The 26763-nt window shown below is 36.1% G+C and overlaps 2 long non-coding RNA genes and 1 other non-coding gene across 3 annotated transcripts; 1 reads left to right on the plus strand and 2 right to left on the minus strand.

Moving 5' to 3' along the window:
* Nucleotides 1-9297: 9297 nt before the first annotated feature.
* LOC114925070 (uncharacterized) lies at nt 9298-12183 on the plus strand. Its single transcript, XR_011869861.1, has 3 exons — nt 9298-9710; nt 11566-11670; nt 11765-12183. It is a non-coding gene; the product is annotated as an uncharacterized lncRNA (long non-coding RNA).
* Nucleotides 10611-11313, minus strand: LOC140177981 (uncharacterized). Its single transcript, XR_011869862.1, has 3 exons — nt 11209-11313; nt 11019-11123; nt 10611-10931 (listed from the first exon to the last, which is right to left on the minus strand). It is a non-coding gene; the product is annotated as an uncharacterized lncRNA (long non-coding RNA).
* Nucleotides 12184-25694: 13511 nt separating the features above from the next.
* LOC112739341 (small nucleolar RNA R71) lies at nt 25695-25802 on the minus strand. Its single transcript, XR_003170277.1, has one exon. It is a non-coding gene; the product is annotated as a small nucleolar RNA R71 (small nucleolar RNA).
* Nucleotides 25803-26763: the final 961 nt, after the last annotated feature.

Raw genomic sequence — 26763 nt, forward strand, 5'->3', positions numbered from 1 at the left:
AGGAAAGCCTAAACACTTGGAAAAAGCTGGTCAGTGCTTTTTTGGCCAAGTTCTTTCTACCTCGAAAATTGAGTAAGCTTAGAGTGGAAGTCCAGACCTTCAGACAGAAGGAAAGCGAATCCCTCTATGACGCTTAGGAAAGATACAAGCAATTGATCAGAAGGTGTCCTTCTGACATGCTTTCAGAATGGAGCATCATAGGTATCTTCTATGATAGTCTGTCTGAACTGTCCAAGATGTCATTAGACAGCTCTACTGGAGGATCTCTTCATCTGAAGAAGACGCCTGCAGAAGCTCAGGAACTCATTAAAATGGTTGCAAATAACCAATTCATGTACACTTCTGAAAGGAATCCTATGAATAATGGGACAAATCAGAAGAAAGGAGTTCTTGAGATTGATACTCTGAATGCCATATTGGCTCAGAATAAAATATTGACTCAGCAAGTCAATATGATTTCTCAGATTCTATCTGGAATGCAAGTAGCAACAGGCAGTACCAAAGAAGCTTCATCTGAAGAAGAAGCTTATGATCCTGAGAACCCAGCAATAGAAGAGGTGAATTACATGGGAGAACCCTATGGAAACACCTATAATCCTTCATGGAGAAATCATCCAAATCTCTCATGGAAGGACCAACAGAGGCCTCAACAAGGCTTCAACAACAGTAATGGTAGAAGAAATAGGTTTAGCAATAGCAAGCCTTTTCCATCATCTTCTCAGCAACAAATAGAGAATTCTGAGGAGAGTCTCTCTAGCTTAGCAACTATAGTCTCTGATCTATATAAGACCATACTGAGTTTCATGACTGAAACAAGGTCCTCTATTAGAAATTTAGAGGCACAAGTGGGTCAGCTGAGTAAGAAAGTTACTGAACTCCCTCCTAGTACTCTCCCAAGCAATACAAAAGAGAACCCAAAGAGAGAATGCAAGGCCATAAACACGTCCCACATGGTCGAATGCATAGAGGAGGGAAACGCAGGGATTTCCACTGAGGAAGACCTCAATGGACGTCCACTAGCCTCCAAGGAGTTCCCTAAAGAGGAACCATGGAAATCTGAGGCTCACACTGAGACCATAGAGATTCCATTGAATTTACTTCTACCATTTATGAGCTCTGATGAGTATTCTTCCTCTAAAGAGGATGAAGATGTTACTGAAGAGCAAGTTGCTAAGTACCTTGGAGCAATCATGAAGCTAAATGCCAAGTTATTTGGTAATAAGACTTAGGAGGATGAACCCCCCTTGCTCACCAAAGAACTGGATGACTTGACTAGGCAAAGATTACCTCAGAAGAGACAGGATCCTGGAAAGTTCTCAATACCTTGTACCATAGGTACCATGACCTTTAAGAAGGCTCTGTGTGACCTAGGGTCAAGTATAAACCTCATGCCACTCTCTGTGATGGAGAAGCTAGGGATCCTTGAGGTACAAGCTGCAAGAATCTCACTAGAGATGGCAGACAATTCAAAGAAACAGGCTTATGGAGTTGTAGAGGATGTCTTGGTAAAGGTTGAAGGCCACTACATCCCTGTTGATTTCATAATCCTAGACACTGGAAAGTGTATTGATGAATCCATCATCCTTGGCAGACCCTTTCTAGCCACAGCAAAAGCTGTGATTGATGTTGACAGAGGAGAATTGGTCCTTCAAGTGAATGAGAACTCCCTTGTGTTTAAAGCTCAAGGATCTCCCTCTGTAACCATGGAGAGGAAGCATGAAAAGCTTCTCTCAATGCAGAGTCAAATAGAGCCCCCACATTCAAACTCAAAGTTTGGTGTTGGGAGGCCATCATCATGCTCTGAGTATTTGTGAGGCTCCATGAGGACCCACTGTCAAGCTATTGATATTAAAGAAGCGCTTGTTGGGAGGCAACCCAATTTTATTTAATTATATCTCTTTATTTTCCATTATTATTTTATATTTTATGTAGGTTAATGATCATGTGAAGCCATAAAAACAACTGAAAAAGCAAAAATAGAATGAAAAACAGTATTAAAAATAGCACACCCTGGAGGAGAAGCTTACTGGCATTTAAACGCCAGTAAGGGTAGCAGAATGGGCGTTAAACGCCCAGTCTGGCACCATTCTGGGCGTTTAACACCAGAAATGGGCACCAGACTGGCGTTTAATGCCAGAAAGGGGAGAAAAGCTGGCGTTAAACACTAGAAATGGGAAGCAACCTGGATTTTAACGCTAGGATTGGCAATCAAGGGGGCGTTTACACGCCACATGGTGCAGGGATGAGAAATCCTTGACAACTCAGGATCTGTGGACCCCACAAGATCCCCACATACCTCATCTCTCTCTCTCTTCTTCACACCTTCCCATAACACCCCTCCCCAAAAATCCCTCACCTATCAAATCCTACCCTCTTCTCCATAATCTCTTCACCAATCCACATCTATCCATCATAAAACCCCACCTACCTCACCATTCAAATTCAAACCACTTTCCCTCCCAAACCCACCCATATATGGCCGAACCCTACCCCTCTCTCCACTCCTATATAAACTAATCTTCACTCCTTCATTTTCACACATCATACACACTACTTCTCCCCCTTGGCTGAACCACTGAACCCCCTCCATCTCCTCCATTTTCTTCTTCTACTCTTTCCTTTCTTTTTTTGCTCGAGGACGAGCAAACCTTATAAGTTTGGTGTGGTAAAAGCGTTGCTTTTTATTTTTCCATAACCATTTATGGCACCTAAGGCCGGAGAAACCTCTAGGAAAAAGAAAGGGAAGGCAATTGCTTTCCAAGAAGAAGGTGATCTCTGAGGTCCCTTTCAAGCTCAAAAAGAGCAAATACCCGAAGATCTGACATTAGATTCAAAGAAGAGGTTGGAAAGTTCTCACCAACCCCATTCAACAAGTCGGGATCTTAATGGTTCAAAAGTTCTATGCTAATGCATGGATCACCAAAAACCATGATCAAAGTATGAACCCGGACCCAAAGAATTAGCTCACAATGGTTCGGGGAAAATACTTAGATTTTAGTCCGGAAAATGTAAGGTTGGCATTCAACTTGCCAATGATGCAAGGAGATGCACGCCCCTACACTAGAAGGGTCAACTTTGATCAAAGGTTGTACCAAGTTCTCATGGACATATGTGTGAAAAGAGCTCAGTGGAAAAGAGACTCAAGAGGGAAGTGATGAGCGGATAATTTATACGCTTTTTGGCATTATTTTTACATAGTTTTTAGTATCATTTAGTTAGTTTTTAGTATATTTTTAATAGTTTTTAAATAAAAATCACATTTCTTGACTTTACTATGAGTTTGTGTGTTTTTCTGTGATTTCAGGTATTTTCTGGCTAAAATTGAGGGACTTGAGCAAAAATCTGATTCAGAGGCTGAAGAAGGACTGCAGATGCTGCTGGATTCTGACTTTCCAACACTCGAAATGGATTTTCTGGAGCTACAAAAACCTAATGGCCACGCTCTCAAATGCGTTGGAAAGTAGACATCCAGGGCTTTCCAGCAATATATAATAGTTCATACTTTGCCTGAGTTTTGATGACGCAAACTGGCGTTCAAACACCAACTTCCTGCCCTATTCTGGAGTTAAACGCCAGAAACAGGTTGCAAATCAGAGTTAAACGCCATAAACAGGCTACAACCTGGCGTTTAACTCCAAAAAGAGTCTCTACACATGAAAGCTCAATGCTCAGCTCAAGCACACACCAAGTTGGCCCCGAAAGTGGATTTCTGCATCATTTACTCATTTCTGTAAACCCTAGTTACTAGTTTAGTATAAAAACTACTTTTAGTAATTTATTTTACATCTCTGGAACACATTATGTAACTTTTACATTCTGAGACCTCCATGGGAGGCTGGCCACTCGGCCATGTCTACCCTATTTTCAATTATGTATTTTCAACGGTGGAATTTCTACACCCCAAAGATTAAGGTGTGGAGCTCTGCCGTTCCTCATGAATTAATGCAAAGTACTATTGTTTTTCTATTCAACTCAAGCCTATTTCTTCTCTAAGATATTCATTCGCACACAAGAACATGATGAATGTGATGATTATGTGACACTCATCACTATTCTTACCTATGAACGCGTGCCTGACAACCACTTCCGTTCTATATGCAAACAAGCTTGAATGTGTATCTTTTGGGTTTCTAATCTAAGATTAAAACCTTCGTGGTATAGGCTAGAATTATTGGCGGCCATTCCTGAGATCTGGAAAGTCTAAACCTTGTCTGTGGTATTCCGAGTAGGATCTGGGAAGGGATAACTGTGACGAGCTTCAAACTCGCGAGTGTTGGGCGTAGTGACAGACGCAAAAGGATCAATGGATCCTATTCCAACATGATCGAGAACCAACAGATGATTAGTCGTGCGGTGACAGTGCATTTGGACCATTTTCACTGAGAGGTCGGACGGTAGCCATTGACAACGGTGATCCCCCCAACATACAGCTTGCCATAGAAAGGAGTATGAATGATTGAATGAAGACAGTAGGAAAGCAGAGATTCAGAAGCAACAAGCATCTCCATACGCTTATCTGAAATTCTCACCAACGAATTACATAAGTATTTCTATCTTATTTTATGTTTTAATTATATTTCAATTATCAAAACCTCATCACCATTTGAATCTGCCTGACTGAGATTTACAAGATGACCATAGCTTGCTTCAAGCCAACATTCTCCGTGGGATCGACCCTTACTCACATAAGGTTTATTACTTGGACTACCCAGTGCACTTGCTGGTTAGTTGTGCGAAGTGTTGAAGAAGAATTGAGATTATGATAGTGCGTACCAAGTTTTTGGCACCATTGAGATCACAATTTCGTGCACCAAATTTTTGGCGCCGTTGCCGGGGATTGTTTGAGTTTGGACAACTGACGGTTCATCTTGTTGCTCAGATTAGGTAATTTTATTTTAATTTTAAGTTTTTGTTTTTCAAAAAAATAAATTATTCTATGACTTCAGAATTTTTAAGAATGAATTCTAGAGTTTCATGATTATCTGTTGAAGTCTGGATGGCTGTGAAGCCATGTCTAATCTTTTGGACCGAGGTTTCAACTCATCATCACAAGAGCTTTTTTATTCTCATCAATTCAGCTGTTGTATGCCTGATTTGTATGCTAAAGCTTGGCTGGCCATTGGCCATGTCTAGTGTTTTAGACCGGAGCTTTCACTGAAAGCTTGGCTGGCTAGTAAACCATGTCTAATTCCTGGACCGGAGCTTTAGACTAACATTGCATGATTCTTGGAATTCTCATTAGAAATTTTGAAATCTTTATTTTTCTTTTTCCAATTAATTTTCAAAAAATACCAAAAAAAATTTAATAAAATCATAAAAACAAAAAATCTGATGTTTCTTGTTTGGGTCTAGTGTCAATTTTTAAATTTGGTGTCAATTACATCTTTTTAATTTGTCTTTAAATTTTCGAAGAACACCTGCATGAAACTGTTCTTCATAATCTTCAAGTTGTTCTTGATGATTTTCTTTGTTTGATCTTTGCACTTTCATGTTTTGTGTCTTTTCTTGTTTTTCATATGCATTTTCAATTTGTTAGTGTCTAAACATTGAAAATTTCTAAGTTTGGTGTCGAGCATTTTTTATTCTCTTAAAACTTTTCAAAAATAAGTTCTTGGTGTTCATCTTGACATTCAAAGTATTCTTGGTGTTCATCTTGACATTCAAAGTATTCTTGCATGCATTACTTATTTTGATCTTTAATTTTTATGTTTTGTTTCATTTTTGTTGTTTAATAGAAAAAGAGAAAAACATCAAAATGATATTGATGAACGGATAATTCATCGCTTTTTGGCATTGTTTTAAGTATGTTTTTAGTATATTTTAGTTAGTTTTTATTATGTTTTTATTAGTTTTTAAATAAAAATCACTTTTGTGGGCTTTACTATGAGTTTGTGTGTTTTTCTATGATTTCAGGTATGTTCTAGTTGAAATTGAGGGACCTGAGCAAAAATCTGATTCAGAGGCTGAAAAAGGACTGTAGATGCTATTAGATTCTGACCTCCCTGCACTCAAAGTTGATTTTCTGGAGTTACAGAAGCCCAATTGGTGCGCTCTTAATTGCGTTGAAAAGTAGACATCCTGGGCTTTCCAGCAATATATAATAGTCCATACTTTGCCCGAGATTTGATGGCCCAAACAGGCGTTCTAAGTCAGCTCAAGAATTCTGGCGTTTAACTCCAGAACTGGCACAAAAGCTGGAGTTAAACGCCCAAACTGGCATAAAAACTGGTGTTTAACTCCAGAAAATGTCTCTACACATAAAAGCTTCAATGCTCAGCCCAAGCACACACCAAGTGGGCCCCAGAAGTGGAATTTTACGATAAACACCCTAGCTTACTCATTTTCTGTAACCCTAGGTCGACACTACTAGAAATAGGATTTTTTCGGACGAAAATTTCAAACGAAATTTATTTCGTCTGAATGACTTTTTCATTTCGGACAAATTTGAGACAAATGTTGAACAATTTTTAGTGGAGACATTGGAATAATATATTCTATCCTAAATTTGTCTAAATTTTGTCCCAAATTTTGGCGCCAATTTTTTTTGGATGGCGCCAAAATTTTCATACAGATTAGCAACACATTTTGGACAAAAACTATAATTCGTCCGTATTCTATCTGAATATGCGCAATAACTTCAGACGGATTTGGGACGCATTTTGAAAAATGTTAATTCTATCCCAAATTTGTCTATAATTAGTCTTAAATGCTTTTACTATAGCTAACCTTTTGAAGTAACTAAAATTTTTTCCCACAAATTTGGGACGAAAATAACATCATTTGTAAATTCTATTTGAAAGTGCATCAGTTTTCAAACGAATTTTAAATGTTTATTGAAAAATTTTAACATCTAGTATAAAAATATTATTTATATTTTAAATTAGTCTATTATTTTTTAATTTATTCTTTTAATTATTTACTTTATAATAATTCAAAATTTAATTTTGTAACAAATTTATGATAAAGTGTATCTAAAAGAATCACATATATAAAAACTTAAGAATAAATTATATTCGATCTTCTAAAAAAATAATACAAATAATAAATAATAATAAAAAATCATATACTTGTTCATATAAGATTAAGGTATATTAAAAATTAAAAAAAGAAAATACAAATGAATACATTTTATAGTGCATTTTTTCATACTATTCAGTTTGATCTTCGTCCTCATTGTTCTCGTCCTCGTCTTCATCATCATCCTCGTCCTCGTCCTCATTCTCAAATGTCTCATCATCATCATCATCTTCATATCTTGTACTATCGGTATCCAATAAATCAATAATAGTGTCAATATTATTTGAGATATGATTGTTATATAGATTGATTTGTGGCATCTTCTTGATATGCAAAATCTTCTGTGTTTCAATCTCAATCTCACCTCTTGCTTTAGTCTTGAATACAATAAAAAAATTAATTTTAATTTCATAATTAATTATAAGTTTTTGTTCAATTAAAAAAATATTATCTACATTGCATAAAAAGGATCAATAATTTAACGTGTTGGCCTATTATTTATAAAATTTCAATTACCATAAACTGATTAATTCATCGGCATAAAAATTTTGTCTAGACACAGATTTGTATTTCACATTAATTTAATGAAAAATATTAGAGAATTAAGATTTTTATTTAATATAGAAAATACGAAAATTAGATAATAAATAATATTAGTTTATATACAAGATTAAAACTATAAAAAAATGTTGGCACCTTAGAAAATTTTTTATTTTTTATTAAAAATTAAAAAGTATTCCCTCCATTAACATTTTAAAAAATATAAAAAAATAAGTATTTTTTTCAAAAGGCAATCTAAATTTTTTTTCATAACCGGATCGGACCGTACAAAGAATAAAACCGATTGAAATCTAAAATTTCAAGAAATGTATGACATGTGAATCGAACCCCAATATTCAGGAAAAAGAATGTCCTTCCATGCCATTGAGCTGCTGTAATTTTGAATATTATTTATGCAAATTATGATATATATCGTTTATCAAATAATTTACTTTTATTTAATTTATTTTAATTTTAGTTATAAACTCACTCATTCTTAATTTAATTATATTTTTATTTAATAATAAAAATAATCTCACTTATTTTTTTTATAATTATATAATATCTATTAATATTATTTTTTAATAAATATTTGTAGTATATAATAGTATAATAGATATAAACTAATTAATAAATTATTAAAATTTGAAAATAATAGTTATTTTAATATAAAAATAAAATAAAAATATTTATGATAGAGTAAAATTAACAAAATACTTATTGTTCATATTCCAATTATTTTAGAATAGCTAGATATTTTTAAAATATTAGTGAAAATATATATTTTAAATTTTAATTTTAAATTTTTTACTATTTTTTATTTTATTATATTTATATAGGACCGAGTCAATTGGTTCAACCAGTGATCCATCAGTTGAACTAATGACCTAGTGATCCAGTAATCTGACTAGTTCGATTACCGGTTCGGTTCTGACAACTAAATAAGATAAATTAAATAAAGAACTACCCTTAAAGTAATATTAAAATTTTTAATAATGAAAATTATAATAATGAACATTAAACCACATAATGATAAGTCACCAAAAAAAAAAAAAAACCACATAATGATAGTTATTAAAAAAATTTATCTATAAAGAATTTTTTTCAATTGACTCTTTTAGCACACTATATATAGATACAGTCGTTCAAAAACAATTTTTACTTATCTAGAAGTCTCTGGTATGGCTTATGAGATGGATTGGAGACTTATGAGTTGAAACAGTTGTTAGATTGTTTGACTAGCGATTGGGTCGGTACTTAGCAAGAACATTCCGACGCTCAAGTTAGAATGGATTTATGAAATATATATGTGCGGAATGAGGAATGTAACTGAAGGGCCTCTAGCTCCTCTTTATATAATTCAATACAATTATCTTATCTTATCCATCTTATCTATTAATATAAAAAGAATTTTTAATTTCAAATATTGATTTTACTAAATATTTATCTTTTAAGATTATTATATAACAAAAATTTAAGAACATAATTTAATTTAAAAATTTTAAAATTAATATTAGATATAATTCTTTTTAAATATCTATCATTTAGATATCATATTCCATAATTTATTTGATATATTTTCGCTGCAATCTTATCTTTTTTTTAATTTATTAGTAAAAATTAAATACAATTTTAATTTTAAAATTTGTTATATGTAGTTGTTTCAAAGTCACTTATTTACTTTGCGCCAAAAATAAAAACTTTATTTAAGACCGCCTTTTTAGTTCCAAATATTTTAGTTTTTGAATGCTTTCTCGCTCGTATGTATCACAACTGGCTAGGTTACCTTGCCAAAAACCCAACCTTTTTTCAGCATTCCCTTTTGGTTTCAGCATCAGTTTTGGATCTCCGTCTCCCTCCTTCTGCGTGCTCCCTTCTTCTGCGTGCTCTGCCTCCTGTGGTCGCCACTCGTGCTTCGCGCTCAACGCTACGACAGCCACCGCTCCAGCCTCCACTATCGCACCTCAGACCACCTCCACCCTCTAGATTCGAACAAAAAATCTCTTTTCTCACCCTCATTCAGCGACTAGGAGCTCAGCCCAGCTCCTCCATTTTGGCGTCATTGTCACCGCACCTCCAGCAGTGGCAATAACATAGTACCATTGCATTCTTTTCCCCTTCCTTTGCTTCAAGAACCCTAGTCATCACCTCAGGTTCTCTCTTTGCTCTGCTTTCTAGTCTATTTTCTTTAATTAGTTAGTTAGTTAGAATTTGCATGTTGTTAGTGGATTTAAGTGGTTAAGATAGGTTAGGATTAGTTTATTAGATCTTTGTTAAGTTGCAAGTGTTGGATTATGGCTGTTATGGATTGAATGCTGCTGAAAGTTGCTTGATTATGCTGAATTTCTGAATTGCACACCACATGTTTGATTGAATGTCTATGTGATACTTTGCATTTGATTTATATGTTGTAGCTACTATAAAGATTAATATATTTACAAAATCAATTAATGAATTAGTTTATGCTTTGCATTCTCTGGTTTCTCTTATTGTTTTTGGTTATATATTTACAAAATTAATCAAACAACAGTGTTTAATACAGTCATTGGCTTCGTTATCAATATATTTGATCACTTCTATGATCTCCTAACTATCACAAATTATGTAAACTGCACACTGTAAACAGACATTTCCATTGGTCCTTCGTTCCCAATGTGTTGTATGATAAGACCTTCAAATTCTGAATTCACAACTTTCATTTGTGTCTAATTCCATCTTCAAAGTGAGAATAAAAATATAAAAGCATGATTCCTTCATAAATCATCAGTCATAATAAAAAAAAGGGTTATTAATCCTAAGACATCTATATCTCACTTATTAACACGTAATATGATTTTATCAAACATGTTAGAAAACAGCAGGTCATAGCTTTTTATTGGTTTAATTTTTTACTTAACAAAAATGTATTCTCTTTAGTGCAAACTGCAAGGCAATATTATATGCTTGATGAAAAATGGTTGAAATGACCTTAAATCCTGAACTCTACACAGTCAAAATTTATATGTTAAATTGAGGCATGATTCGCATAGAGTTGTGGATAGAAAGAAGTCTAAAAAAAATCTGATGAAAATTGCTTTTGCACATAATAAGAACAACAAATATATCTGCCTCATCAAAATTACCATTCAACGCAAAGCAGAATAACGGGAACTTTAAAAAAGCATAAAGTAATTAACTACATACAACTAGGTTGAATGAATCTTCATCCTCTGTTTTAGTTTCCAAGCTCATGAAACTAGTTTCTTCCTACCAAATTCTGCACTTTCTTTTGGCTTCACGGGTGACAACTTTGATAACACCTAACTAGGAGAATCATTAAGCCAGAGCACTTCACCTCTTTCTTTGTGCTTAAAGTCAAGAGCTTTTGAATTCCTCTGATGATTAAAATAGAAAAAGAAAAACTCGATCAACAATATCTAGTTAAGCCTGGTAAAGAACCTATGGAAGTATACTCTACTTACCTTATCTATTCTGTTATCCCACCATTTATTAGGGTTATTAACCAAATAATTCTATAGGGCACCGTTCCCATCCTTGCATTTGAAGTCAGGGAACCTAGGATTCACCTGCAAAGTAAGCATAATTATAAGTTCTTCCAATTAAATTAGTCAGCAGGGGAAAAATCAAAAGGTATGAGACAGCAATAACTACCTGCCCATCACGTTTGCTATCACGGTAATCAGTCCACTGCTTTGGGTCATCCAAAATATCAGTCCAAAGAGCAAGTGAAGAGTCTTTAACTTTCTTTAAATCGTCTATAAGCAAATTAGAATGGAAAACTTTTGGAATGTTTTGAATGAACCACTTAGCAATTACCATGAAATAAAAGATATATATATATATACCGCATCAAAACTTACTTGTTGAGTGCTTTAATTCAGGTTTCAAATCAATTGACAAGGAATCCAGTTTATCTTGCTGCCATTTGGGAGTTGAACTATTAATAAAGAGTAACTCACCATCCATTTTTCTTTCAAATATGTTGTATATGTTTGTTTTTTTTTATAGAAATATTGTATGTGAGAACCTCAACAAGCAAGAAAGCTCAGCTTCTTTCCCCTCGTGCTATGGTTGTTGATTCAATACAAACTATTGATCATGTTAACACTATTAGTAATTTTCCTTCAACTCTATTAACACTTTTTTTTTCTATCATTTGCCAATGTCTTTGAATTTAACATTTTGTTTTGATTTATCTATTCTCCAGTGGTCAGAGCAAAATGTTAAGTTGAATAATGCTGAGCATAAGTTAAAAGATCAAGGACGTCAACTAAAGGTTCAACAGAAAAGAATTGGTTCTACTGAAAAGACTTCATGCTTTGTATGAAAAGTTGAATCTCCCACTTCCTTCAACCATGTCTGTTTTTGCGGATGATGAGCTTGGGACAGGCTCTAGTGATGATGAGAATGATAACATGAGTGATTAATGTTTGGAGTATATGTTTTTTCTAATTTAGATTAAGAAATTTTTAGGTGAATTAGTTAGTATATTTGATTTTATTCATGATATTTGACCTTTTTAAAAGTTTTTTTTTGTTTTAGTTTAATTATTTTTTCTATTTTAGTTTGATTACATTTATGGACAAGTATTTTAATAATAAATATTTTTTTAACTCTTTTATGGTAATTGATTTTTTCATGACTTTATTATGCGTTTATAATTTCGATGATGTAATATGAAAAAAATGATTATGATGGTCTTAATATAGAAAGCAAATCGAATACAATTTATTTTCTAAAATATTTATATATTAAATAGCAAATTATTTTGTATGAAATTTGTTTGAAATATTATATTAAATTTGTAGAAAATTTGTGCGAAAATAATTTTTTCTTTTGTATGAAATTTGTTTCAAATATGTAAATTCTTTTAAATTAAATTTGTCTGAAATTTAATTGAAAAGAAATATTTGATTTGTCTAAAATTTGTTCGAAAAAAATTTGTTATATTAGACTAAATTCGTTAGAAATTTGTTTGAAATAAAGTTTATTTTTTGTTTGAAAATTGTCTAAAAAGAAATATTTTTATGTTTGAAATTTGTCTGAAATACGTTGTCTTTATGTTGGTTAACCTGTCTAAAATTCGTCTAAAATACGTCATAATATTTAGAAATCTAATAGATAAATGCCTATCCAAAATCTGTCACAAAATCATCTGAAAAAAATTTCGGACGAAATTTCAAACAAAATGTAAATTAGCAACAAGGCTTTTTGGGACAAAAAAAATTCGTCCCAATTTTGTTCGAAAGAAAAAATTTGTCTCTAATTTGTTCGAAATTTGTTTCAATTTCGTCTCAAAATTTGTTGTGTTCTCTACAGCATAAGTCTCTAAACCCCATTGTTGGAGGTGAGGAACTCTGTTGTTCTTCATGAATTAATGCAATTACTACTGTTTTCCATTCTATCACGCTTGCTTCTATTCTAAGATATTCATTCGCACTCCAACCTGATGAAGGTGATGATCCGTGACAATCATCATCATTCTCACCTATGAACGCGTGCCTGACAACCACCTCCGTTCTACATGCAATCAAGCTTGAATGTGTATCTCTTGGGTTTCTAATCTAAGATTGGAACCTTCGTGGTATAGGCTAGAATTATTGGCGGCCATTCCTGAGATCCGGAACGTCTAAATCTTGTCTGTGGTATTCTGAGTAGGATTTGGGAAGGGATGGTTGTGACGAGCTTCAAACTCGCGATTGTTGGGCGTGTGACAGACGCAAAAGGATCAATGGATCCTATTCCAGCATGATCGAGAACCGACAGATGATTAGCCGTGCGGTGACAGCGCATTTGGAACGTTTTCACTGAGAGGACGGGAAATAGCCATTGACAACGGTGATGCCCAACATAGAGCTTGCCATGGAAGGAGCCTTGCGTGCATGAAGAAGAAGATAGTAGGAAAGCAGAGATTCAGAAGACAAAGCATCTCCAAAGCCTCAACCTGTTCTTCATTACTACATAACAAGTATTTATTTCATGTTCTTTTACTTTTTACAATTAAATCTGAAAATTATTGATATCCTGACTAAGAGTTACAAGATAACCATAGCTTGCTTCAAGCCGACAATCTCCGTGGGATCGACCCTTACTCACGTAAGGTATTACTTGGACGACCCAGTGCACTTGCTGGTTAGTTGTGCGGAGTTGCAAAAGTGTGATTGTAATTTCGTGCACCATGTTTTTGGCGCCGTTGCCGGGGATTGTTCGAGTTTGGACAATTGACGGTTTATCTTGTTGCTTAGATTAGGAATATTTTATTTTTGTTGGTTTAGAGTCTTTTATTTGAGTTTAGTTTCATATTTTAAGTTTGGTGTCAATTGCATGCTTTTATTTTCTTTTAATTTTTCGAAATTGCATGTCTTTAGTTCTTTATTGATTTTTAAAAAATTTCTAAGTTTGGTGTCTTCTTTGTGTTTTCTTTTAATTTTTCGAAAATTTGTGCTTTATTTTCTAAAAATTTTAAGATGGGTGTTTTTGTGCTTTTATTTACTTAAAAATTTTTCAAAAATTTGTTCTTGGTGTTCATCTTGATCTTCAAAGTGTTCTTGGTGTTCATCTTGACATTCAAAATTTTCTTGTTTGTTTTCATTGTTTTTATTTAAAATTTCTAAGTTTAGAGTCATTTTGTTGTTTTTCTCTTTCCTCATTAAAATTCAAAAATCAAAAAAATATCTTTTCCTTATTTTACTCATAATTTTCGAAATTTTGCATTAATTTAGTCAAAGATTTTCAAAATCATATCTTTTTTAGTCAAGTCAATATTCTAATTTCAAAAATTGATCTTTTCATATCTTTTTCAAAATAATTTTCAATCATATCTTTTTAATTGCTAATTTCAAAATCTTTTTAATTGATTAATTAATTTAGTTTTCAATTTGCTTTTATTTTCTTTTTGTTTCAAAATTTTATTTTATTTTCCATTTATTTTACTTATTATTTTCGGTTACTTTAAAAAAAATAATTCATATCAATTTCCTTTTCTCCATCATGGACATAAGTGGAAGTGAACAGTCCAGAAGGACTCTGGGGTCATATGCTAACCCCATTACAGCTGCATATGGGAGTAGCATCTATATACCTCCCATCAAAGCAAGCAGCTTTGAGCTAAATCCTCAGCTCATTATCATGGTGCAGCAAAATTGCCAGTATTCTGGTCTTTCACAAGAAGAACCTACTGAGTTTCTGGCACAGTTCTTACAAATTGCTGACACAGTACGTGATAAAAAAGTGGATCAGGATGTCTACAGATTATTATTGTTTCCATTTGCTGTAAAAGATCAAGCTAAGAGGTGGTTAAATAACCAACCCACAGCAAGCATAAGAACATGGAGACAGTTATCAGACAAATTCCTGAATCAATTTTACCCTCCAAAAAGGATGACACAGCTAAGGCTGGATATCCAAGGCTTTAAACAAGAGGATCATGAATCCCTTTATAATGCCTGGGAGAGGTATAGAGGATGCTAAGGAAATGCCCCTCTGAAATGTTTTCAGAGTGGGTACAGTTAGACATCTTCTACTATGGGCTTACAGAAAAAGCTCAGATGTCTCTAGACCACTCAGCTGGTGGATCTATACACATGAGAAAAACAATTGAAGAGGCTCAAGAACTCATAGATACAGTTGCTAGAAATCAACATCTGTACTCAAACAGTGAGTCCTCCATAAAAGAAGAGGCTATGGCAGTAACTACTGATCCCAATCCTAAAGAACAGATTGTGGAACTTAATTAGCAATTACTCCTTATGACAAAACAATTAGCAGAATTCAAAGAGATGCTCCAAGACACTAAAAATGCTAACAAGAATATAGAAGCACAATTGAATCAGACAAGACAGCAGCTATCTAAACAGATAACAGAAGAATGCCAAGCTGTTCAACTAAGGAGCGGGAAGACATTAAATAACTCAGCTCAAAGTAGCAAAAAGTCAAGAAGGGAACAAATGACAGAGGATGACCAAACCACTGCCCAAAATCCCTCTGAGGACATCAAGAGCCCAGAGAGGAATAACTCTGGCATTCAAACGCCAGAAAAGGGGGAAAAGTTGGCGTTAAACGCCCATTCCTTGTCCAGTTTTGGCGTTCAAACGCCAGAAAAGGGTGAGAAGCTGGCATTAAACGCCCATCCAGCACCCAATCCTGGCGTTCAAACACCAATGAGGGATCAGACACCTGCAAGTGCTGATAGTAACCCCTCTAAGAAGGCTTCTCCAACCACTCCTGTAGGGAATAAACCTGCAGCAACTAAGGTTGAAGAATATAAAGCCAAGATGTCTTATCCTCAGAAACTCCGCCAAGCGAAACAGGATAAACAATTTACCCGCTTTGCAGACTATCTCATGACTCTTGAAATAAAGATTCCATTTGCAGAGGCACTTGAGCAAATACCCTCTTATGCTAAGTTCATGAAAGAGATCTTAAGTCATAAGAAGGATTGGAGAGAAACTGAAAAAGTGTTTCTCACTGAAGAATACAGTGCAATCATTCTGAAAAGCTTACCAGAGAAGCTTCAAGATCCAGGAAGCTTTATGATACCATGCACATTAGAGGGTGCATGTACCAAGACAGCTCTATGTGACCTTGGAGCAAGTATCAATCTAATACCTGCATCCACTATCAGAAATCTTGGGTTGACTGAAGAAGTCAAACCAACCCGGATATGTCTTCAACTTGCTGATGGCTCCATTAAATATCCATCAGGCATCATTGAAGACATGATTATCAAGGTTGGGCCATTTGCCTTTCCCACTGACTTTGTAGTGCTGGAAATAGAGGAGCACAAGAGTGCAACTCTCATTCTAGGAAGACCTTTCCTAGCAACTGGACGAACTCTTATTGATGTACAAAAAGGGGAAGTGACCCTGAGAGTCAATGAGGATGAGTTCAAGTTAAATGCTGTCAAAGCTATGCAACATCCAGACACATCAAATGACTGCATGAGCACTGATATTATTGACTCTTTAGTGGAAGAGATCAATATGACTGAGAGTCTTGAATCAGAGCTAGAAGACATCTTTAAAGATGTTCAGCCTGATCTGGAGGAATCAGAGGAAATAAAAGTACCTCTGAAAATCCCTCAGGAAGAGGAGAAACCTCCTAAACCTGAGCTCAAACCACTACCACCATCCCTGAAATATGCATTTTTGGGAGAGGGTGACACTTTTTCAGTGATCATAAGCTCTGCTTTAAATCCACAGGAAGAGAAAGCACTAATTCAAGTGCTAAGGACATACAAGACAGCTCTTGGGTGGTCCATAAGCGACCTTAAGGGCATTAGCCCAGCAAGATGTATGCATAAGATCCTATTAGAGGATGATGCTAAGCTAGTGGTTCAACCACAGAGGTGGCTAAATCCAGCCATGAAGGAAGTGGTGCAGAAAGAGGTCACTAAGTTACTAGAGGCTGGGATTATTTATCCTATTTCTGATAGCCCATGGGTGAGCCCTGTCCAAGTTGTCCCCAAGAAGGGAGGCATGACAGTGGTCCATAATGAAAAGAATGAACTGGTTCCCACAAGAACAGTCACAGGATGGCGTATGTGTATTGATTACAAAAGGCTCAATACAGCCACCAGAAAGGATCATTTTCCTTTACCATTCATAGACCAAATGCTAGAAAGACTAGCAGGTCATGAATACTACTGCTTTTTGGATGGCTATTCAGGCTACAACCAAATTGCAGTGGATCCTCAAGACCAAGAGAAAATAGCATTCACATGTCCATCTGGAGTATTTGCTTACAGAAGAATGCCTTTTGGTCTCTGCAATGCACTTGCAACCTTTCAGAGGTGCATGCTCTCTATTTTCTCTGATATGGTAGAGAAATTCTTGGAAGTCTTCATGGATGACTTCTCAGTATTTGGAGACTCATTCAGCTCCTGTCTTGATCATCTAGCACTTGTCCTGAAAAGGTGCCAAGAAACTAACCTGGTCTTAAACTGGGAAAAATGTCACTTTATGGTGACTGAAGGAATTGTCCTTGGGCACAAAATTTCAAGCAAGGGAATAGAGGTAGATCAAGCCAAGGTAGAGGTAATTAAAAAATTACCGTCACCTGCCAATGTAAAGGCAATCAGAAGCTTTCTGGGGCATGCAGGATTCTATAGGAGGTTCATAAAGGACTTTTCAAAAATTGCAAAACCTCTGAGCAACCTGCTAGCTGCTGACACGCCATTTGTGTTTGACACAGAGTGTCTGCAAGTGTTTGAAACCCTGAAAGCCAAGCTGGTTACAGCACCAGTCATCTCTGTACCTGACTGGACATTACCATTCGAATTAATGTGTGATGCCAGTGACCATGCCATTGGTGCAGTATTGGGACAAAGGCATAACAAGCTTCTGCACGTCATTTACTATGCCAGTCGTGTTCTAAATGACGCACAGAAGAATTACACAACCACAGAAAAAGAGCTGCTTGCAGTAGTTTATGCCATTGACAAGTTTAGATCCTATTTAGTAGGATCAAAAGTGATTGTGTACACTGACCATGCTGCTCTTAAATATCTACTCACAAAGCAGGATTCAAAACCCAGGCTCATAAGATGGGTGTTGCTTCTGCAAGAGTTTGATATAGAAATAAGAGACAGAAAAGGGACAGAGAACCAAGTAGCTGATCACCTGTCCCGGTTAGAACCAGTGGCTAGGGCGTCCCTCCCTTCCACTGAGATCTCTGAAATCTTTCTGGATGAGCAACTCTTTGCCATTCAAGAGGCACCATGGTTTGCAGACATTGCAAATTATAAAGCTGTGAGGTTCATACCCCAGGAGTACAGCAGGATGCAAAAGAAAAAACTAATTTCTGATACAAAGCTACTACTTATGGGATGAACCATATCTCTTTAAGAGATGCGCTGACGGAATGATCCGCAGATGCATCCCTAGAGAGGAGGCATAGAAGATCCTGTGGCATTGTCATGGATCACAGTATGGAGGATATTTTGGAAGTGAGCGAACAGCCACTAAAATCCTCCAATGTGGCTTCTATTGGCCTACTCTCTATAGAGATGCCCGAGAGTTTGTGCGTAACTGTGACAGTTGCCAAAGAGCTGGTAACTTGCCTCATGGTTATGCCATGCCTCAACAAGGAATCTTAGAGATTGAGTTGTTTGATGTATGGGGTATAGACTTCATGGGTCCTTTTCCACCATCATACTCAAACACTTACATTCTAGTGGCAGTAGACTACGTATCTAAATGGGTGGAAGCAATTGCCACACCCACTAATGATACTAAGACTGTGCTGAAGTTCCTCCAGAAACATATTTTCAGCAGATTTGGTGTTCCCAGAGTACTAATCAGTGATGGGGGAACCCATTTCTGCAATAAACAGCTTTACTCTGCTATGGTTCGATATGGAATTAGCCACAAAGTAGCAACTCCGTATCATCCATAGACAAATGGGCAGGCTGAAGTCTCTAATAGAGAACTAAAGAGAATCCTAGAACGGACTATAATTGCCCGTAGAAAGGATTGGGCAAGGAGCTTGGATGATGCTCTGTGGGCATACAGAACAGCATTCAAGACTCCTATAGGAGCCTCTCCATACCAGCTTGTGTATGGCAAGGCTTGTCATCTGCCCGTGGAACTAGAACATAAAGCCTACTGGGCAACCAGATTCCTAAACATGGATGCTAAGTTAGCTGGTGAGAAAAGATTGCTCCAGCTAAATGAGCTGGAAGAGTTCAGACTCAATGCTTTTGAAAATGCAAAAATTTATAAGGAAAAAGCAAAAAAGTGGCATGACAAGAAATTGTCATCCAGAGTCTTTGAGCCAGGACAAAAAGTTCTACTATTCAACTCTAGGCTCAGATTATTCCCTGGGAAATTAAAATCCCGGTGGAGGGGACCATATGTGATTATAGGAGTGTCACCATATGGATATGTTGAGTTTCAAGATATTGATTCTGACAAAAAGTTCATTGTCAATGGATAGAGAATCAAATATTATCTTGAAAGCAATTTTGAGCAAGAATGCTCAAAACTGAGGCTTGAATGAAGCTCAGTAAAGGTCCAGCTAAAGACAATAAAGAAGCGCTTGCTGGGCGGCAACCCAGCCATTAGCAAGTTATTTATTTTAATTAATACTTGTAGAGGTTTGATATACATTTTCATTAAAGGCTAAGCATCAAAATTGAAGGAATTCACAGAGTTACAGAAGGATTCAGTACAAAAAGCAGAGAAAAGGAGCTTGCTGGCAAGAAAACGCCAGAAAGGGGCATTTTGGGCATTAAACGCCAGAATGGGTATCATTCTGGGCGTTTAACGCCAGTAAAGGTACCATTTTGGGCGTTAAACACCAGAATGGGTACCATTCTGGGCGTTTAATGCCAGATTTGCAGTATCCTGGGCGTTCAGCAAAATGCCCAGTGATAAAGGAGTTTCTGGTGTTTAACGCCAGCCAGAGTACCTGGCTGGGCGTTAAACACCCATAATGGCCAACAACTGGGCGTTAAACGCCAGAATGGTATCCATTCTGGGCGTTTAACGCCAGAAAGGCAGGGGGAGGAGATTTTGTTTCCAACTTCAATTTTTTTCAAATTTTCATGTTTTGACTCATAATTTTCTGCATAAACATGTTTCAAACTTTCATCACTCACCCTCAATTCTCATCATTCAATAATTTTCTAAATTATTTCTCAAAATTCTTTCAAATCCTTTCCAAATCTTCTTCAAAAACTCAAATATCTTCTCAAATTCTTTCCATATCTTTTCATATCTCTCTCAAATTTTTCGAAAGCCATCCCCTCCTCCTATAAATATAGTTTCGGCCATCCCCTCCTCTACACCATTCGAATTTACCTCTTCTTTTCTCTCCTCCCTTTCCTTTCTTTTGCTTGAGGGCAAGCAAACCTCTAAGTTTGGTGTGCTTTTCCGTGATCACTGAGCTAAGACTCATCAAGATCATGGCACCTAAGGGAAAACAAACCAAATCAAGAGGCAAGAAAGAGAATACTCCAAAGAGTCTTTGGAATCAAGAGAGGTTCCTAACCAAGGAACATGCAGACCATTACTACAAAATAATGGGTCTGAGGTCAGTGATCCCAGAAGTTAAATTCAATCTGAAAGAAGATGAATATCCGGAGATTCAAGAGCAAATTCGAAACAGAGGATGGGAAATTCTAGCCAATCCTGAGACAAAGGTTGGAAGAAACATGGTTCAGGAATTCTACTCAAATCTGTGGCTGACAGATAATCAGAGAATGACTGGAACCGCCTTTCATACCTACAGAACCATGGTCAGAGGAAGAATTATTTACTTTCATCTGGACAAAATAAGAGAGGTCTTCAAACTACCTCAACTACAAAATGATTTTGAATCTTTTAATAGGAGAATGGTGAGAGTAGATAAGGGGTTGGATCAAGTTCTAGAGGACATATGCCTCCTTGGAACTAAGTGGATAACCAATTCCAAAGGTGTCCCAAACCAACTCAAGAGAGGAGATCTCAAACCAGTTGCAAGAGGCTGGCTGGACTTTATTGGGCGTTCTATATTTCCTACTAGCAACCGCTCTGAGGTCACTGTCAAAAGAGCAGTGATGATTCATTATATTATGCTTGGAAAAGAAGTGGAGATTCATCATCTGATTTCTTGTGAGATTTACACAATTGCAAATAAGAATTCCACTGAAGCCAAACTGGCCTACCCAAGCTTAATTTCTCTGCTATGTAAAGATGCTGGGGTGAGGATGGGAGTAGATGAATTCATCCCAATTGAACACCCAATCACCAAGAAGTCAATGGAAGGACAAGTGCAAGACAACTCCATCAAAAAGAGGGCGCAGGAGTTCCTCCCAGAAATTCCTGAAATTGACTACTGGACCCGCTTAGAAGCATCTGTTACCAAGCTGCAGGAAGCTATGGAACAACTTAAGGAAGAACAGCAGAATCAAAACTGCATGCTCTGCAAGCTGCTGAAGGAACAGGAGAAGCAGGGGCGTGAGCTACATGAGCTGAAGCGCCAGAAGCTCTCCCTTGAAGGACCAAGCACCCCACAAAAAGAGGGAGCATCAACTTCTCAAAATCAAGGTTGTTGAGTCCTAACTCTATGATAACCTTTATTATTAAGAGTCAATTTTAAGAGTCATTTCATTTTCTGCTTTTAATTTTCTGTCTTCTATTATTATGGGTCTGCTCTTCTATTTATCTTTGAGCCTTATTTTTATTCCATAATCAATAAAATTAGAGTTTATGTCTTAAAGCTATGAATGTCCTATGAATCCATCACCTTTCTTAAATAAAAAGTGTTTTTAACTGAAAAAGAAAAAGAAGTACATGAATTTCGAATTTTAAAATAGTTTAATTATTTTGATGTGATGGCAATACTCTTGTTCTCTGAATGAATGCTTGAACAGTGCATATTTTTGAATTTGATTGTTTATGAATGTTAAAATTGTTGGCTCTTGAAAGAATGAAAGAAAAAGGAGAAATGTTATTTGATGATCTGAAAAATCATAAAATTGATTCTTGAAGCAAGAAAAAGCAGTGAATAGAAAGCTTGCATAAAAAAAAATATGCGAAAAAAAAAGAGAGAAAAGCAAGCAGAAAAAGCCAATACCCCTTTAAACCAAAAGGCAAGGGTGATAAAAAGGATCCAAGGCTTTGAGCATCAGTGGATAGGAGGGCCTAAAGAAATAAAATCCTGGCCTAAGCGGCTAAACCAAGCTGTCCCTAACCATGTGCTTGTGGCGTGAAGGTGTCAAGTTAAAACTTGAGACTGAGCGGTTAAAGTCGTAGTCCAAAGCAAAAAAAGAGTGTGCTTAAGAGCTCTGGACACCTCTAATTGGGGACTTTAGCAAAGCTGAGTCACAATCTAAAAAGGTTCACCCAGTTATGTGTCTGTGGCATTTATGTATCCGGTGGTAATACTGGAAAATAAAGTGCTTAGGGTCACGGCCAAGACTCATAAAGTAACTGTGTCCAAGAATCAACATACTTAACTAGGAGAATCAATAACACTATCTGGATTCTGAGTTCCTATAGAAGCCAATCATTCTGAACTTCAAAGGATAAAGTGAGATGCCAAAACTGTTCAGAGGCAAAAAGCTAAAAGCCTCGCTCATCTAATTAATACTGATCTTCATAGATGTTTTTGGAATTCATTGTATATTCTCTTCTTTTTATCCTATTTGATTTTTAGTTGCTTGGGAACAAGCAACAATTTAAGTTTGGTGTTGTGATGAGCGGATAATTCATACGCTTTTTGGCATTGTTTTTAGTATGTTTTTAGTATACTTTAGTTAGTTTTTATTATGTTTTTATTAGTTTTTAAATAAAAATCACTTTTGTGGGCTTTACTATGAGTTTATGTGTTTTTCTGTGATTTCAGGTATTTTCTGGCTGAAATTGAGGGACCTGTGCAAAAATCTGATTCAGAGGCTGAAAAAGGATTGTAGATGCTGTTGGATTCTGACCTCCCTACACTCAAAGTGGATTTTCTGGAGCTACAGAAGCCCAATTAGCACGCTCTCAAGTGCGTTGGGAAGTAGATATCCTGGGCTTTCCAGCAATATATAATAGTCCATACTTTGACCGAGATTTGATGGCCTAAACAGGCGTTCCAAGTCAGCTCAAGAATTCTGGTGTTTAACTCCAGAACTGGCACAAAAGCTGGAGTTAAACGCCAAACTGGCATAAAAACTGGCGTTTAACTCTAGGAAATGTCTCTACACATGAAAGCTTCAATGCTCAGCCCAAGCACACACCAAGTGGGCCCCAGGAGTGGAATTTTACGATAAACACCCTAGCTTACTCATTTTTTGTAACCCTAGGTCACTAGTTTACTATAAATACTACTTTCAGTGATTCATCTTGTACCTCATGACACTTTACACATTTCTTGTTGTGTTCTCTATGGCATGAGTCTCTAAACCCCATTTTTGGGGGTGAGGAGCTCTGCTGTTCTTCATGAATTAATGCAATTACTACTGTTTTCCATTCTATCACGCTTGCTTCTATTCTAAGATATTCATTCGCACTCCAACCTGATGAAGGTGATGATCCGTGACAATCATCATCATTCTCACCTATGAACGCGTGCCTGACAACCACCTCCGTTCTACATGCAATCAAGCTTGAATGTGTATCTCTTGGGTTTCTAATCTAAGATTGGAACCTTCGTGGTATAGGCTAGAATTATTGGCGGCCATTCCTGAGATCCGGAATATCTAAACCTTGTCTGTGGTATTCTGAGTAGGATCTGGGAAGGGATGGCTGTGACGAGCTTCAAACTCGCGATTGTTGGGCGTGTGACAGACGCAAAAGGATCAATGGATCCTATTCCAGCATGATCGAGAACCGACAGATGATTAGCCGTGCGGTGACAGCGCATTTGGAACGTTTTCACTGAAAGGACGGGAAGTAGCCATTGACAACGGTAATGCCCAACATAGAGCTTGCCATGGAAGGAGCCTTGCGTGCATGAAGAAGAAGATAGTAGGAAAGCAGAGATTCAGAAGACAAAGCATCTCCAAAGCCTCAACCTGTTCTTCATTACTGCATAACAAGTATTTATTTCATGTTCTTTTACTTTTTACAATTAAATCTGAGAATTATTGATATCCTGACTAAGAGTTACAAGATAACCATAGCTTACTTCAAGCCGACAATCTCCGTGGGATCGACCCTTACTCACGTAAGGTATTACTTGGACGACCCAGTGCACTTGCTGGTTAGTTGTGCGGAGTTGCAAAAGTGTGATTGTAATTTCGTGCACCAGATATCTTTTTTTTCTCTTTCTTCATTAAAAATTCAAAAGAATATCTTTCCCTTATTCTCTCATAAATTTTCAAAAATTTGAGTTGACTTTTTCAAAACTTTTTAAAATTTAATTGTTTCTTATGAGTCAAGTTAAATTTTCAATTTAAAAATCCTATCTTTTCAAAAAAAATTTAAAAATCAAATCTTTGTCATTTTTCTTTTATGATTTTTGAAAATTTTAAAAATGATTTTCAAAATCTTTTTCTTAATTTCATTTCATAATTTCAAAATCTTTACTAATAATTAATGTGATTGATTCAAAAATTTTAAGTTTGTTACTTGCCTATTAAGAAAGGTTCAATCTTTAATTTTAGAATCATATCTTTTAGTTTCTTGTTAGTCAAGTAATCAACTTTAATTTTCAAAATCAAATCTTTTTAAATTTCTTTTTCAAATCTTCTTCAAAATAAATTTCAATCATATCTTTTTCAAAATCAATTTCAAAATCTTTTCTAACTTCTTATCTTTTCAAAATTGATTTTCAAATCCTTTTCAATTAACCACTTGACTTTTTGTTTGTTTTGCTATTTCTTATCTTTTTCAAAACTACCTAACTAATTTTCTCTCTCTAATTTTCGAAAACTCCTCACTTTTTTTTTCAAAATTCTTTTTAATTAACCAATTGTTTTAAATTTTAATTTAATTTTATTTCTCTTTTTAATTTTCAAATTCTAACTAATAATTAAAATAAAAACAAAAATATTTTTACTTTTATTGTAATTTAAATTCAAATTTTTCTCTTCTCCTTCTTCTATTCTTCTCTTCTTCTACTCACATAAAGGAATCTCTATACTGTGACATAGAGGATTCCATATTTTCTTTTCTGTTCTCTTCTTTTTCATATGAACAGGAACAAGGATAAGAATATTCTTGTTGAAACTAATCCTGAACCTGAAAGGACTCTGAAGAGGAAGCTAAGGGAAGCTAAAGCACAACTCTCTTGAGAGAACCTGACAGAAATTTTCGAAAAAGAGGGAGACATGGCCGAACCCAATAACAATGCCAACAATACAAGGAAGATGCTTGGTGACTTCATTACACCCTCTTCTGACTTCTATGGAAGAAGCATCCCAATTCTTGCAATTGGAGCAAACAATTTTGAGCTAAGCCTCAATTGGTTTCTCTAATGCAGCAGAATTGCAAGTTTCATGGACTTCCAATGGAAGATCCTCATCAGTTTTTAGCTGAATTCTTGCAAATCTGTGACACTGTCAAGACCAATGGAGTTGATTCCGAGGTCTACAGGCTTATGCTTTTCCTTTTGCTGTAAGAGACAGAGCTAGAACATGGTTGGATTCACAACCTAAGGATAGCCTAAACTGTTGGGATAAGCTGGTCAGTGCTTTTCTAGCCAAATTCTTTTCACCTCAAAAGATGAGCAAGCTTAGAGTGGAAATCCAAACCTTCAGACAGAAGGAAGGAGAATCCCTCTATGAAGCTTGGGAAAGATACAAGCAACTGATCAAAAGGTGTCCTACTGACATGCTTCCAAAATGGAGCATCATAAGTATATTCTATGATGGTCTGTCTGAGTTGTCAAAAATGTCATTGGACCATTCTGCAGGAGGATCTCTTCATCTGAAAACCCCTGCAAAAGCTCAGAAACTCATTGAAATGGTTGCAAATAACCAGTTCATGTACACCTCTGAGAGGAATCCTGTAAACAATGGGACGCCTCAGAAGAAAGAATCCTGTGAATTACATGGGAGAACCCTATGGAAACACCTACAATCCTTCATGGAGAAATCATCCAAATTTCTCATGGAAGGATCAACAGAAGCCTAATCAGGGCTTTACTAATAATAATGGTGGAAGAAATAGGTTTAGCAATAGCAAACCTTTTCCATCACCTTCTCAGCAACAGACAGAGAATTCTGAACAGAGCCATTCTGGCCCGGCAACCATAATCTCTAATCTATCCAAGACCACACTAAGTTTCATGAATGAAAACAAGGTCTTCCATCAGAAATTTGGAGGCACATGTGGGTCAGCTGAGTAAGAAGATTTCTGAAACTCCTCCCAGTACTCTCCCAAGCAATACAGAAGAAAACCCCAAGAGAGAGTGCAAGGCCATAACCATGATCAACATGGCCAAACCTGGAGAGAGTGAGGAGGACGTGAGTCCCAGTGAGAAAAGCCTCAAGGGACGTCCTCTGGACAGAAAGGAGTTTTCCTTTGAGGAACCAAAGGAATCTGAGGCTCATACAGAGACCATAGAGATTCCATTGAACTTCCTTCTGCCATTCATGAGCTCTAATGAATATTCTTCCTTTGAAGAGGATGAAGACATCACTGAAGAGCAAGTTGCTAAATATCTAGGAGCAATCATGAAGCTGAATGCCAAGTTATTTGGTACTGAGACTTGGGAGGATGAACCCTCCTTGTTCACCAATGAACTGAATGCATTAATGAGGCAGACATTACCTCATAAGAAACCGGATCCCGGAAA

The sequence above is a fragment of the Arachis hypogaea genome, chromosome 13 (genome assembly GCF_003086295.3).
Source record: "Arachis hypogaea cultivar Tifrunner chromosome 13, arahy.Tifrunner.gnm2.J5K5, whole genome shotgun sequence".
In the NCBI taxonomy this organism is placed as follows: domain Eukaryota; kingdom Viridiplantae; phylum Streptophyta; class Magnoliopsida; order Fabales; family Fabaceae; genus Arachis; species Arachis hypogaea.